A 12,931-nucleotide genomic window follows, 5' to 3' on the forward strand; every position below is an offset into this window, starting at 1 on the left:
TAGGCCACTTTACAGCTGGGCATGGCTGTCCATGCTTGTAGCCCTGGGGTGTGGAGTCAGGTGGTCAAGAAAAGACTAAATTCTTAAAACCTTTTAAATATCATATTCCATAGGTCTCAGAAGTGTTGAAGATTATCTGTGTGTTGGTTTAGCTTAGCAGCCCCCAGAATCAAATATCTCTTTGCAGTCAAAAAATTCAAAGGAAACACAATAATATACATAATCCAGATTCTCTGTGTATATTCCATTTTTATGTGGCTTTTTATTACTCTATTACTTTTTAATATATATTTAATTATCTACTCCTTTAATCTATGGCTGTTTATACTCTTTTATAGCTGTCTGTACTCTTTTTCCTCTCTCTTCCAGGCCTATGTATCATTTTTTTAAATACACTGTGACCCATTTAGAGGTTTATTTTTATCTGAATCTTTCTTTATTGCATATTTGCAATCACTTCCTGACTAGGAGCACTTTTTTTGTTTTTAAATGCTAAGCGGGCATGGCAAGGACCAACTCTGCGGCACTGCCTTTTGGCTCCACCCCTTTTAACGTGGGGGAGGTGCGTTCACCACCTCTTCACGTCAGGCTCATTGCCCCAGCTCCAGGCACGCTGGGTCTAAGTCACCGTTAAGCAACTAGTAGCACACTGCTCGTAAACCCCATTTAAGTGCAGACCTTTCAAAAGAGTCAGAGTTCATGCTGCCAGCACGAACTAGGAAGCTGCTGTTTCTTAAAGAAGCCGTAAAGTTTTTGCTGCTAACACTGAGTTAGGAAGCCTCTCATAAAGGAGCTGCACCTCTGCTTGCCTCTAACAAACAGGGTATACCTGAGAAAGTGCTGCTACCAAGAAGCTGTGCTTAACTCTGTTCTTTTATGTCTAGAATTCCTTCCCAAGCTCTCTCAGGTTTTATGTGGATGTAGTTGGCCCACATTGGTGCCATTATGTAAAAGGAGACTGCACATTCATTTCCTGGCCACCCAGACCCAAATAATCACACAGAAACTATCTTAATTACATCACTGTTTGGACCATGGCTCAAGTGTATTTCTAGCTAGCTCTTACATCTTAACCCAGTTCTATTATTTCATATTCTACCACAAGGCTCATGGTTTGTTACCTTTTGCTTCTTGGGCAGCTACATGGTATCTGCCTTCTCCAGCAGCTATATGGCATCTCCTTGACTCTGCCTACTCCTAACATCTCTTCCAGCCTGGCTATATTCTGCCCTGCCACAGGCCAAAGCAGCGTTATTCATTAGCCAATGAAAGCAATACATATCATCATCACAGGACCACCTTGCTAATCATGCTTCTTGACGCCCCATTGGTTTTGGTTTACTCTTCCCTCTGTCGTGCCAGGTGTGGTGGAATCACGCCCCTTTCCTTGTAACATGCTGAAGAAGGAATGTGGTCTGACTAATGGGGTGGGACACTCAAACTCACAGCAGAACGTTCTTCAGACGGCATGATAGTCCTGGCCTTCCTTTCTGTTTGAGAGCAGGTGTCATCTACTGTGCGGCAGCAGAGGAATGTAGCTGTGTGGTCCATCTGCCACACCCAGTACCGCTGATATTCCTTGCCAGTGTATTCTAATTCTTGTCCTGTTTGGATTTGCTGATAGGAATAGCATGGTTGTATCCCATTCTTGGCTTCTGCATTTTCAGTGACTGCTTTCCTGGCTATGTCTCTCTCTGCATTGGCGGTGGGCACCCATGACTGCTGGTTCTGATGGCCCCGCAGAGGGTGACCACTGTAACTCGTTTTGCTCAGAACATGCCACCTCTGGGACTCTGTTTGATGGGTCTTTGCTATGAGACCGTGTATTCCACACAACAAGCTGTCATTGTGTGTTGTCCCTCACACAAAATTCTTAGTAATCTGGTCATTTGCCTGTCTATCGAGATTCTATGTATTGACACCACATCCAGCTTTTAAAATTTTTATTTCTTTATTTTATGTGTATGGGTGTTTTGCCTGTATGAATGCCATCATCTGCATGTGGAGGCCAGAAGAGGGAGTTATGGCCTGTGGAGGCACAGGCAGTGGTGAGCTGCCCTCTGGATTCCAGGAATTTAATCTGGGTCCTCTGCAAGATCAGTATTGGCTCTTAACTACTGAGATATCTCCTTAGATCTAACCCAACTTTTTTTTTTTTTAATGTAGGTGCAAGGGGTCAAATTTAGGTTTTGTGCTTCTGTGGGAAACCCTTTGCTGACCAGGCCACTTCTCAGCATGACCTTTTGGCTACTCATTTAATTTCTACAAACTATTCCCCTCTAATTAGACCATATTCTAAACCGAGCATCCAGGGAGGAACTTGACTCATAGCGGACTGTCACCGGAACAGAATTCCTCCTCCTGAGAGCTTCTGTCTGGCAGGTGCAGTAGCACAGACACACACCAGTGACATGCAGTTGCTTTCTCTCGTGCCCTCTGTTTCCACCCAGGGGCCTCTACTCTGACCTTGGGATTGTAGAACTGGTTTCCAGCGTGACACACGTCCCTCTGTGGTGCAGAGTGCGCAGAGGTGACCTTAGGAGGCGTGGTGTGTGCTCTCTTCGAGTTGTGCCCTCGATTCTGCGATTCAGTGGCAAAACCCAGACTTCAACATCAGCTCAGCAAAAACCCGAGCTTGCTGCTTGCTCCTAAGGAGCACGAGCGGTCCACTGTGGCAGGCCGGGAAAGTGGCACCACCCACAACCAACAGGTCTGTGTGCCTTTTACCACAGCTCCTTTGCTTTGGAAGTTTATTCTGTTCCTTGCAAAGTGCCAGTAAAGAGACAGCTGCAGGCCATTTGTAAGTGTGCTTTCCAGAGACCAGACTCCCAGCGTGCAGTCTATGGCGTGAGCCTCGTCAATTGCTGTTTAGAATGTGTTTATTTCTGTCAGGAGACAAACTTCCTACAGAATAGTTTTGTTGTCAGTGGATGGTTTGTTCACTGGTGTGCAGCTCACGCATAGAAGCGTTTCCAGGGCTTGCTAACGTGGGAGGGTTTTGACAAACTCAATTTTAATCTTATTATGTGGTATTTTCTATGAGTCAGTGGATCCCAAGCTAATTCTACCATGACTCTTTTGAACAGAGAGGGAAAAAGCAGCAATGGTAGTATCCACTGTGTGTGGGGTTGTGTGCATCCCAAATCCCTTCCCGGCGAGCAAACCCGAGAACATTCCTACCCATAAGTAGCTTTCACAGTCGGCCAAGCAGCAGAGCTTGGAAGAGGCCCCTGGTCCTGGGCTCTGCGGCACCACTGGCCTCGTCTAGGAAACCGGTTGCTGCTTTGAAAGAGTTTGGATATTCAAAAAGTGGTTTCTTTTCCACTCCCTTGGTTAGGATGAATTTGAATTATAGTCTTTGTCTCTAAGTTCTTCCTATGAGTTTTTTATTCAAACTCTAACAAACCCTCAAGCTTTAGAAATGGCATTTTTCATACAAATCACAAGAATGATGCTAACGTCATTGACAGGAACATGATCCTTGTATCATTCACGGGGTCAGAGCTAATTGATTTTTAAATTTATAGTGGATCGTGGTGTCAGGACTTTGTAAGAAAGGAAAATTCAGATTGTCTTGGTAGCAGCTTCGATTCTAGAGTCAGGAAATGGGAACCGGAAGCCAGACCTGCCCTCCTTTTGAGCCCTGATGTTACAGTCACCTCTGCAGCCTCCTGCTCACCTGTGTGTGGAGGAGAGAGCCACACACCGCTAGATGACCGCCTGGCCAAACCCTCTGTGCCCTTGGTCCTCTCTGTCTTGTCTGTCCAGGACACCTGGGTGTCCCTTGTTAGTTGTCTTCTTCTATTGTTAGCTGTTCCTACACCTCAGTCTGGGGAGTTCTGGGGATTTGGGGGTCAACTGCATGCCAGTGAGTCTCACTCCAAGCACATGTCCAAGGCCCATGCGTGTTGGTGGGTACATGTTTCTGAGAGTCAGGTGACCAGGTGAGCAATAGCAGTATGCATGAAATAGGCAGGGGCGTGGGGGTCTAAGCAAATGCTACGGGAGCTCAGGATGCGGGGCTAAAGCAGAGAATAGCAGAACAAAGTCCTCCCCACTCCATCCCAGAGGAGGTTGGGGGTTCCACAGTCCTTTGTCTGTGTGTAGTGATTATCGTATGCTGAAAACCACCGCTGCCTTTCTTCCCCTATGACAGGATCCAGCTATGTGTGGGACCATGGGCTCAAGATGGCGCTCCCTGTGGTGAAAGTCTTCTCAAGGGTTTTAACCCCGTTCCCAAAGCCAGGAGGCCTGTCAGTGCTAGCAGAAATGTTTGCGCCCTGACTCTCACTCTCGCTGTCTCTCTCACAGATACTCCTTTGAGGTCAGAATGATCTGTGATCTCTGTGCGAAACCCTTTCTTTACACCCCCCCCCCAATGAAAGAAAGATGAAGTGCGTGGTTGTTGTTGTGAAAAATCTGTCTGTCCGGTAAAAATCACATTCTGAAATGTTTCAAAAGACATTCATGATGGGAACATTTCTGAGCATTTAGACAGGATCACCTGTCCTGGTGAGGTGGCAGCAATGACTCCATCACAAGCATCTCTGCGCAGAGATGGTGAGGTGTCTCGGGACAGTGTTTAATAGAGGCTGCGCGAGCCTGGGGAGACACACAGGGGATAAACGGCTTGCTGTGCTCTTGTGAGGACCCCAGTTCAAATCCCCAGACACCCACATAAAGATGGGTGCGTTAGCATGGATCTGTATCCCAGAGCCCTGATGGGGAGATGGGAGGTGGAGACAGGAGAACGTTTGGACACTCATGGGCCAGCGAGCGCGGTGTTCACAGTACATCAGCAAATGACAAGGTGGAAGTGGGGACTGACCCCTGAGGTTGTCCTTCAGCCTCCACCAACATGTCAAAGCATCATACAAGTGCCCATCCTCACACACATGGTCATACACACATGTATATCATACACACACACATCACACACAATGAAACATAAATACAACAGCGTGGAGGCAGGATTGGTGGTGGTGTATGCCTGGAGTTGGAAGACTCATGAATTCAAGCATCATTTTTGGCTACAGAGTGAGTTCACTGCCGGCCTAGGCTACAGGAGACCCAGTCTCCCAGAACAGAGGGCTGCAGGGATGGCTCAGTGGCCGAGAACTCATGCTGATCTTGCTGAGGACCAGAGTTCCTTTCCCAGCACCTACAAGCATCTGTGATTCCAGCTCAGGGGATCTGACACCTTCTTCTGCCTCTGTTGGCACCTATACGCATGTGCACATACCCTTAGGGAGACATGTATGTGTTCATACAATTGAAAACAAAACATCCTTAGAAAGTAAACCAAAACAGGCAGCGTGAGCTTCAGGGCCATGCGTTATGCTACAGCTGAGCTCGGCTTCTCAGGCCTGGTTCCTCAGGCTTCCATTTGCTGCAGCTGAGCTCGGCTTCTCAGGCCTGCTTCCTCAGGCTTCCATTCGCTGCTTGTTAGCACAGTGGCCTCTCGCCTCTCAGCTGCAGTGAGAAGGTCCGCCAGGCAAGGGGACTCTGTCAGCTCTGCGGGCATCGCTCTGCGAAGGTGGCAGAAAGTGGTGTCTTCTTTCATTTTCCTCCTGTGAAGTTTTCAAACATAAACATCTATACATCCAGTCACACAAACATGAGTACATTAATGCCTGTGTCTGTATACAGACATGCTCACCCATAGGCCCCTCACACATACATAGTGCCTAGTCATTCATATGTGTGCATATGTGCTCTTACAGATGTAGGCACGCACATCCAGGCACATATAAACACGTACGTTATCTCTTGTAGGCATGTACTGTTTGCTGGGAGGAGCTGCCATTTAGGGCAGGGCTCTCTCCTTTCTGGTGGAGTCCCCCTTGGGCTTTCTTGCTCTGGGAAGGCAACAAGAACCACTAAACCAGTCTGCATTTCCTCTGGTAGAAATTCTACAAGTTGGGAAGAGATACTAAAAAAAGATCTAAGGAAATAGATACCTCTCCCGAATATGTCCTTGCCTAGTGCCCAGACCTGGGATTCGGGAAGATGAGGGGAACATGTGTTCACAGAGCATTGCGGGACCTGGGTTCTGGTTCTGGTTTGGATACGGACACGCTTTTCTGGCCTCCGGGTCTCTCCCCTGTCTGCAGCTGTGGCTCTGAAACCTGGGCTTTGTCTTTTTTGTCTGGAGGTGTGAGACAGAACAGACCACGGGCAGCTTTTCTTCCTCCAGCTCTGCCGAGTGCCTGTGTTAGATGTACCTGACAACCATGGTGTGAATCGCAGGGCACCTCTTCCTGCAGTCCAGGCTCTTGAACGATATAATTGGCTTACTTTTGCTTTTCTGATTCTAGAAACGCGTGCTTCCCCTGCCGGTTGTCTCTTGTCTGAGCTCTTGTTGATTTCCACGGTGAGAGAGATTAATCTGGTGCTCCATGGAGTAGGCATTGAGCTCTCTGGAGCAAGGAGAAGTTTTGCCCTCTGCCTGCCTGGTGTTCTCATCAGCAGTGTGGGCGACTCAGTCCCCTTTGGCTTGGGACTGTCCTTGCAGTGCCCCGAAAGGAAGGCCAGCTTTTATTTAGCCAGAAAAAGACTACATGGAGTCGGAAGGGGGTTGGTTTGGTTCCTGCTGCTCTGTCCACAGGACGGCTCCTGCGTACCTCTTACCTGGTTTTAGCTGTGCCCCTGGTGCCTTGGGCTTGCTTTAGCATATAGATGTCAGATTGCATCAGAACTGCCTATGTATTTCTGTTTTCTACTTCACAGCAAAACTCTGGAATAAGGGGTTTAGTCTTGTTCCTCACTTGGTAACTTGCATATATTAAGTATCCAAGACACTTTTCCTTAAGTAGCTAGTGACAAGTTAATTGGGATGGAGCACATTTGGCAGTGGTGGGGACATGGGGGTATGTCAGCCTGAAAATGTGGTTTCCGGGTGGACACTGGGTCTTTGATGGTATCCACCAGGGCATGTCCACGGCATGTCTGTTAGCTGGCACCTCATGTTTCATGGTGCTAGCCACAGCATGGATTCCTATGGTGGAGGGGGTGCCAAGGCTGTCCCCTCCTCTGGATCACAGAGGTGTTCTCTTGTCTGCTTCCCATGGAAGAGATGAACCCATCTGTGCCATGCTGAGGTGGCAGGGTCCCACAGAGGGTCTTGTGATCTGCTCTTTAGTCGTCTGAACTCGTAGAAGATCACAGTCAGAGGAGGGAGTGAAGCCCTGACCAGAGAGATAGGATGCACTCTTTACAGAAAGAGAAGCATTGGAGACTAACACTTGCTCTCCTGCAGATTGTCGGGATTAGGCTTATTAGCGGCAAACCAAAGACAAACCACAACAGAAACCACCTGGAGACTGCTTTCCATTTAAACCTTTGTTAGGCACAACAACACAAGCTGATGATCCCGGCATGAAGAAGGGCAAGGAAGAGGGTTGGGAGGGAGTCAAGGGCCAGCCTGGGCTATCTACCTGGACTTTGTCTAAGAAACACACAAACAAGCAAGCCAACGAACAAACCCCCAAAACAACAAGAAGGAATAAAACAAAACTCTCTTTCTTGCCTTTTGCTCATATTTATCTTAAATAATTAATCTGTGCACCTACAGTCATTCTAAAGACATAGCGGGGGTGATATTTTGGGTTAGCCTCAGCTGTGTGTTGGACCGCATGAGCAGAGCTTACCGTAGAGACCTCGCGTCCTGGTCAAATGCCTCGCTTCCTTTCTTGTCCTTGTTCATAGCAGCTTTGGGACCCGGCGGTTTCGGGTCCACAAGGAGGCTTAGGTCCACGAACACCCTGCCTCCCCTGCTGAGACTTCCTTCCTTGAGCTTCCAAGTGCTGACTGGCCTATAGCCAGTGGGAGAGGGCGGGAGAAGGATTACTTCCTTATCACAGGGAAATTAGATGTCTAAGCTAGTGATGAAGTGATTCCTTTGAAAATAGTTTTTAGGGAAATTGAACTTGCCCGCTACTCATGGCAGGCTTTGGGGCCCTGGGAAGGAACCTATTTTTGCGGTTAATGGATCTTGGCAGAAAAGGGTTTTAAACTAACTTTAGATTTCTTTTAAAAGTAATTCCCTCTCCACCGGCTTGTCTTCTGTTCTCAAAGAGAAGAGAATTTTTATAGCGCTTTTAGAACAGGCAATTTCTCTCCAGTCGTTTGGCAGTCCCATTAGCTAAGTTATTTTTCAAAGTCCTACTAAGTGATAGCAACGGTGTTTGGCTAACAGGATCCATGCAGGCTTTCCACCAAGGTGTATGTGTGGATGTGTGTGCACTTTTGCGTGCATGCACCATTGTGCACAGATTTTTCTACAGCATATCTGAAATGGGCATGCAGGCACACCACAGCATAGGTGATCTCACTACCCCTGTTTTTCCTGACATGGTTCCCTTAGGGATGTCCCAGCAGAATACTTTAAAACATTAAAAAAAATCTGTAGGCCTGTTCCCTTGGAATATAATAGCCAGTGCTGCCCTGGGTTTTGCCTCTGTATGGTTTCCAGACAATTTCAGACAGTTCAGTGAATTTCAGCCCACCCCATCCTGAGATAAAAACCTTTGGAAAGGAGAATCGCCACCTAGTAGCAGTGTGTAGCTTTTGTATGAAGGAAGTAGTTGGTCTTTCCTACCAAGTGAGTAGCCTCAGCTCATCAGGGCCTGGAGCCTCTCACTCCCAAGGTGCCCACAGAGGTGGCCTGGGCGACTAGAGCAGCTCACTGCCTGGGCAGCTTGGAGTAGCAGTGAGGAGATGGGCGGTGATGCCAGGCTGGCTTCTCAGCCTCTTGGCCTCTTCCTGATGGCTGACTTTGAGGTCTGTGGTAGTTTGAATGTAATTGGCCCTCATAATCTCATAGAGAGTGGCACTATTAGGAGGTGTGGCTCGGTTGGAGTGGGTGTGGCCTTGTTGTAGGAAGTGTGTCACTGTGGGGGTGGGCTTTGAGTTTTTCTATGCTCAGGATACTGTCCAGTGTCTCAATTGACTTCCTGTTTCCTGTGTATGTGTGTGTATGTGTGTGTGTATGTGTGTGTATGTGTGTGTATGTGTGTGTATGTGTGTGTATGTGTGTGTGTGTGTGTGTGTGTGTGTGGCCATCCAAAGGCCACGAAGGTGACTTAATAAATACAAACTGCTAAGCAGTGGGGCAAAGAGATGCCTGCAGTTTGTGTCTGTGCAGGGCCTGGGTGCCTTTGGACATCAATGATGGGAGATGTCCTTTCTGCTTCCAGCGCGTTAAACAAGGCTTAATCCCCCCCCCCCCGCCCCCGCACTCCTTCTCTTTGCTTCTGCGGATTCACCTTCCTTCCCCATCCCTTCAGGATCGATCGCAGGGCTGATCTGCGATGGGGCCCGTCTGAAGCCTTAACTCCTCTCTTTTTGTCAAAGGAGGATTGTCCTCCTCTTAATAACTGCCCTGTCTTCACTGCGGCCAGGTGGGAGGCACGGAGAAGTGAGTTAGCATTCATTATGCTTTCCCTGAAGGGGGCTCAGCTCTTGACTGAGATGTTCTTGAGGAGTCTTAGTGGATTCCTGCCATCCTCTGTCTTCTGTGACTTTGATGGCTCCTCGCCTCTGCCTCCCTCCTCGTGTCCCCCTAGTGAAGTTCTTGCTGAGCGTCCCTCCCCCATATCCATCTTTTCTTCCCAGTGTATAAGTGTTTTTTTTTTCCTTTTCTCTTCAACAGCAATTTTATAATCCATCCCGGTGAGTTCTAATAGGTACTCTGCCTCATCCCATGCCCCTGCACCCAACAAATTTGTCAGAAAAGAGCTGAAGATGCAGGTTCAGGCAGAATTAAACATGGCTTGTTTGTTTGTTTATCTACAGGACAAATCAGAACATTTAAATGTTTCCAGAGAGGGGTTGTGTGGTCACCCCATTTCTAAACTCATTTCCTGTATGGACCCTTAGGATACACCCATGCGGAACAAGTTTCAACAAAATGCACGCTCCACCTTGCCTCTTCCTCTGTCCTCCTCTTCGGTTTTCCTCCTGCTTGTATGGCCCCCCTCCTGGGTCCTCCTTCCTCCTCCTGGGTCTTCCCCTCCTGGATTCTCCCCCTCCTTCTGGGTCCTCCTTTCTCCTCCTGGGTCCTCCCCCTCCTCTGTCCTCCTGTTCAATTTTCCTCCTGCTTATATGGTCCCCCTCCAGAGTCCTTCCTTTCCTCCTCCTGGATCCTCTCCCTCCTCCTCTGTCTTCCCTCCCTGTCCTGGCTCCTGGGTCCTCCCCCTCCTCTGTCCTCCTGTTCAATTTTCCTCCTGCTTATATGGTCCCCCTCCAGAGTCCTTCCTTTCCTCCTCCTGGATCCTCTCCCTCCTCCTCTGTCTTCCCTCCCTGTCCTGGCTCCTGGGTCCTCCCCCTCCTCTATCCTCCCTCCTCCTCCTCCAATTTTCCTCGTCCTCCTCCTCTATCTTCCTCCTCCTTGGTCCTCCCTATGCCCCTTTTCTGTTCCTTACAGGATGTCAGGGTGCATCCTGAGATGAACAGTACCCTGGCAGCTGACTTGATCGTTCATTTTCTCTGCCTTTGCCTCATCGATGTGAAACCAAGTCCCTGTCCTTAAGATCATTCCTAAGACCACGTGTGTCCTTGGAACAGCCAGTTTGCCAGCCTACCTCCCAGTTCCCAGCCCTCAGTGTTAAACTGCCACCATGCCTACCACTCCTGCCCCGCTGGCCTGGCCTGCTGGTCTTGTTCACTGTCTTCCAAGCCTGCGTTCAGTGTTGCTCAGGAGTCCTGCCACCCAAGCACCTACGGTGTGCAGCCAGGGGCAGCTGTGCGGGAGTGGTTCATTCCTTCCTCTGCTCTTGTCACGGCCCCTCATTCATTCACTTCTTACTGGGGAGCTGTCACCATCCCTATCACCGCTCAGAGTCCCACTCTCCGAGAAGCATCTCTCCCAGAAGTCCTCTAATGGTGACCTTCCTTGGCTGCTGTTTGGACCCCGTGAGTGCTATGGCCAGACTTCCTTCGAGCTGGGAGGAATCACGGAAGATCCCTTGTTCTCTTTGCTCCCCGTGGAACCTTTTTGGGGAATATCATTTCAGGTGTGTGACTTCTCTTTATGTGGTATTTGTGTAGCTCTGTGAAGCTGTGTTACTGTGCCTGTCTGAACCACCTGGAAAGAGCTGAACGGCCAATAGCGAGGCAGGGGAGGGAAATGGGCAGGGCTGGCAGGCAGAGAGGATAAATATGAGGAGAAATGTGTGTGTGTGTGTGTGGGGGGGGGATCAGGGAACAAGAGAGGAAGGAGGAGGATGTCAGGGCCAGTCACCCAGCTACACAGCCAGACACAGAGTAAGAAACAAATAAAGGTATAGAGGAATAGAGCAAGATCAAAGCCCCGAGGCCAAAGACAGATGGGATAATTTAAGAAAAGCTGGCAAGCTCAGTTGTGCCACAAGGACACGTGCTCAACTATGTTCATAGCAGCTTTGTTTGTCATAGCCAGAGCCTGGAAACAACCTAAATGCCCCTCAACTGAAGAATGGATAAGGAAAATGTGGTACATTTACACAATGGAGTACTACACAGCAGAAAAAAATAACATCTTGAAATTTGCAGGCAAATGGATGGAGCTAGAAAACATCATTTTGAGTGAGGTAACCCAGACTCAGAAAGACAAATATCACATGTACTCACTCATAGATGGTTTTAAAGCATAAATCAAAGAAAACCAGGCCACAAACCACAATCCCAGAGAACCTAGACAACAATGAGGACCCTAAGAGAGACTTACATAGATCTGTCTACATGAGAAGTAGAAAAAGACAAGATCTCCCGAGTAAATTGGGAGCATGGGGACCTTGGGAGAGGGTTGAAGGGGAGAGGCAGGGAGAGGAGCAGAGAAAAATATAGAGCTCAATAAAATCAATTAAAAAATACTTTCTTCTGTGGAAAATACAAAAAAAAAAAAAAAAAAAAAGAGAGAGAGAGAAGCTGGCAAGAAATAAGCCAAGCTAAGGCCGGGCAGTTATAATTAAGAATAAGCCTCCATGTGTGATTTATTTGGGAGCTGAGTGGCAGCAACCCCCCCCCCAAAAAAAAAGAGCCAAAAGAGAGGAAAACAATCAACAGTCAACAACAAAGCCTGCTCAGGAAACTACAGCAAACAGAACAAACCCTTCAGTCAGATGGCCTGGCTGGTGTCTTCATCTGACCGAGGACCAGGGTGGGGCCTTTCTCTACTTCTTCATGAGCCTGTGATGGGGCCTCCTATCCTCAAGTGCCCCTCTAAGAGCCTCTCTGTGGCTTCAGTAGGACATCTCCCCCAGTCCCGGGCCTGGTGAGCTGCTTTTATGCCCAGCACCTAGTGTGAAAGCCAACATCAACTTTCCTCTTTAACCTTCCCCCTTTGTTCCTGCCGACCCTCTTCTTCATGGTGTCAAGCAAGGCCAAGAGCAGGAACTGGGCTTCCCGTTCTTACCTAAGAGCAGGGCTGGCCATGAGGTTTCTCACTTCTCAGGCTGGACTGGTTCTTCTCCCCGGGCTGCCCTTTTGCTTCTGCCTTAGTAGCTCCCTGCACTTTTAGCCCTGTTTTCTCTTTACCACATCCGCATCTTGGTGTCTTCGGATGTGGTGGGAATTTCCCCCAGCTTCCTGTGGCGCGGTGCTTGGGGGCTTTGCCCTCAGCTCAGCTTGTGCATTGGCAGGACACGGCGACAATATCTTGTATGTGAATTTGGACATCTGTAGACGGCATGCACTTGCAGTCAGAGCCCCACCTCTGAGTTGTCAGGGTGATGGCAATGAAAGTCCTCTGTTGATTGCAGAGCTGCCTGTGAGGGTCTCCTGGTGACCTGTGGGTGCAGCAGACCGGGAACCAGTAGCTGCGTGGTTGTCTGGGACGATCTTGGCTACAGTTCAGCTTCTTTCTGCCCGCGATGATCAAGGTTGGTTGAGCTCAGCCCTCAGCACTGACATTTGCCCACACCTTCACACCCATCCAGCCTGCTTTCCGACC

At 48.7% G+C, this 12,931-nt stretch overlaps 1 protein-coding gene across 6 annotated transcripts in view; it reads left to right on the plus strand.

Annotated features, from left to right (window-relative positions):
* St6galnac3 (ST6 N-acetylgalactosaminide alpha-2,6-sialyltransferase 3) overlaps positions 1 to 12,931 on the plus strand; it is a 463,655-nt gene that overhangs the window by 45,315 nt on the left and 405,409 nt on the right. The window contains exons 1-2 of one of the 6 annotated variants that reach the window (XM_050149445.1): positions 806 to 11,015; positions 12,741 to 12,860. The exons of 3 other annotated variants lie outside the window; for them this stretch is intronic. The gene's annotated coding sequence lies outside the window, so the exon portion shown is untranslated. Of the gene's footprint in view, positions 1 to 805; positions 11,016 to 12,740; positions 12,861 to 12,931 lie in introns of those variants that run through there. 2 more of the 6 variants (XM_050149446.1, XM_050149450.1) reach the window with 2 other exon arrangements.

The sequence above is a fragment of the Alexandromys fortis genome, unplaced genomic scaffold (genome assembly GCF_014885135.2).
Source record: "Alexandromys fortis isolate MF-2015 unplaced genomic scaffold, M_Fortis_MF-2015_v1.1 scaffold_68, whole genome shotgun sequence".
In the NCBI taxonomy this organism is placed as follows: domain Eukaryota; kingdom Metazoa; phylum Chordata; class Mammalia; order Rodentia; family Cricetidae; genus Alexandromys; species Alexandromys fortis.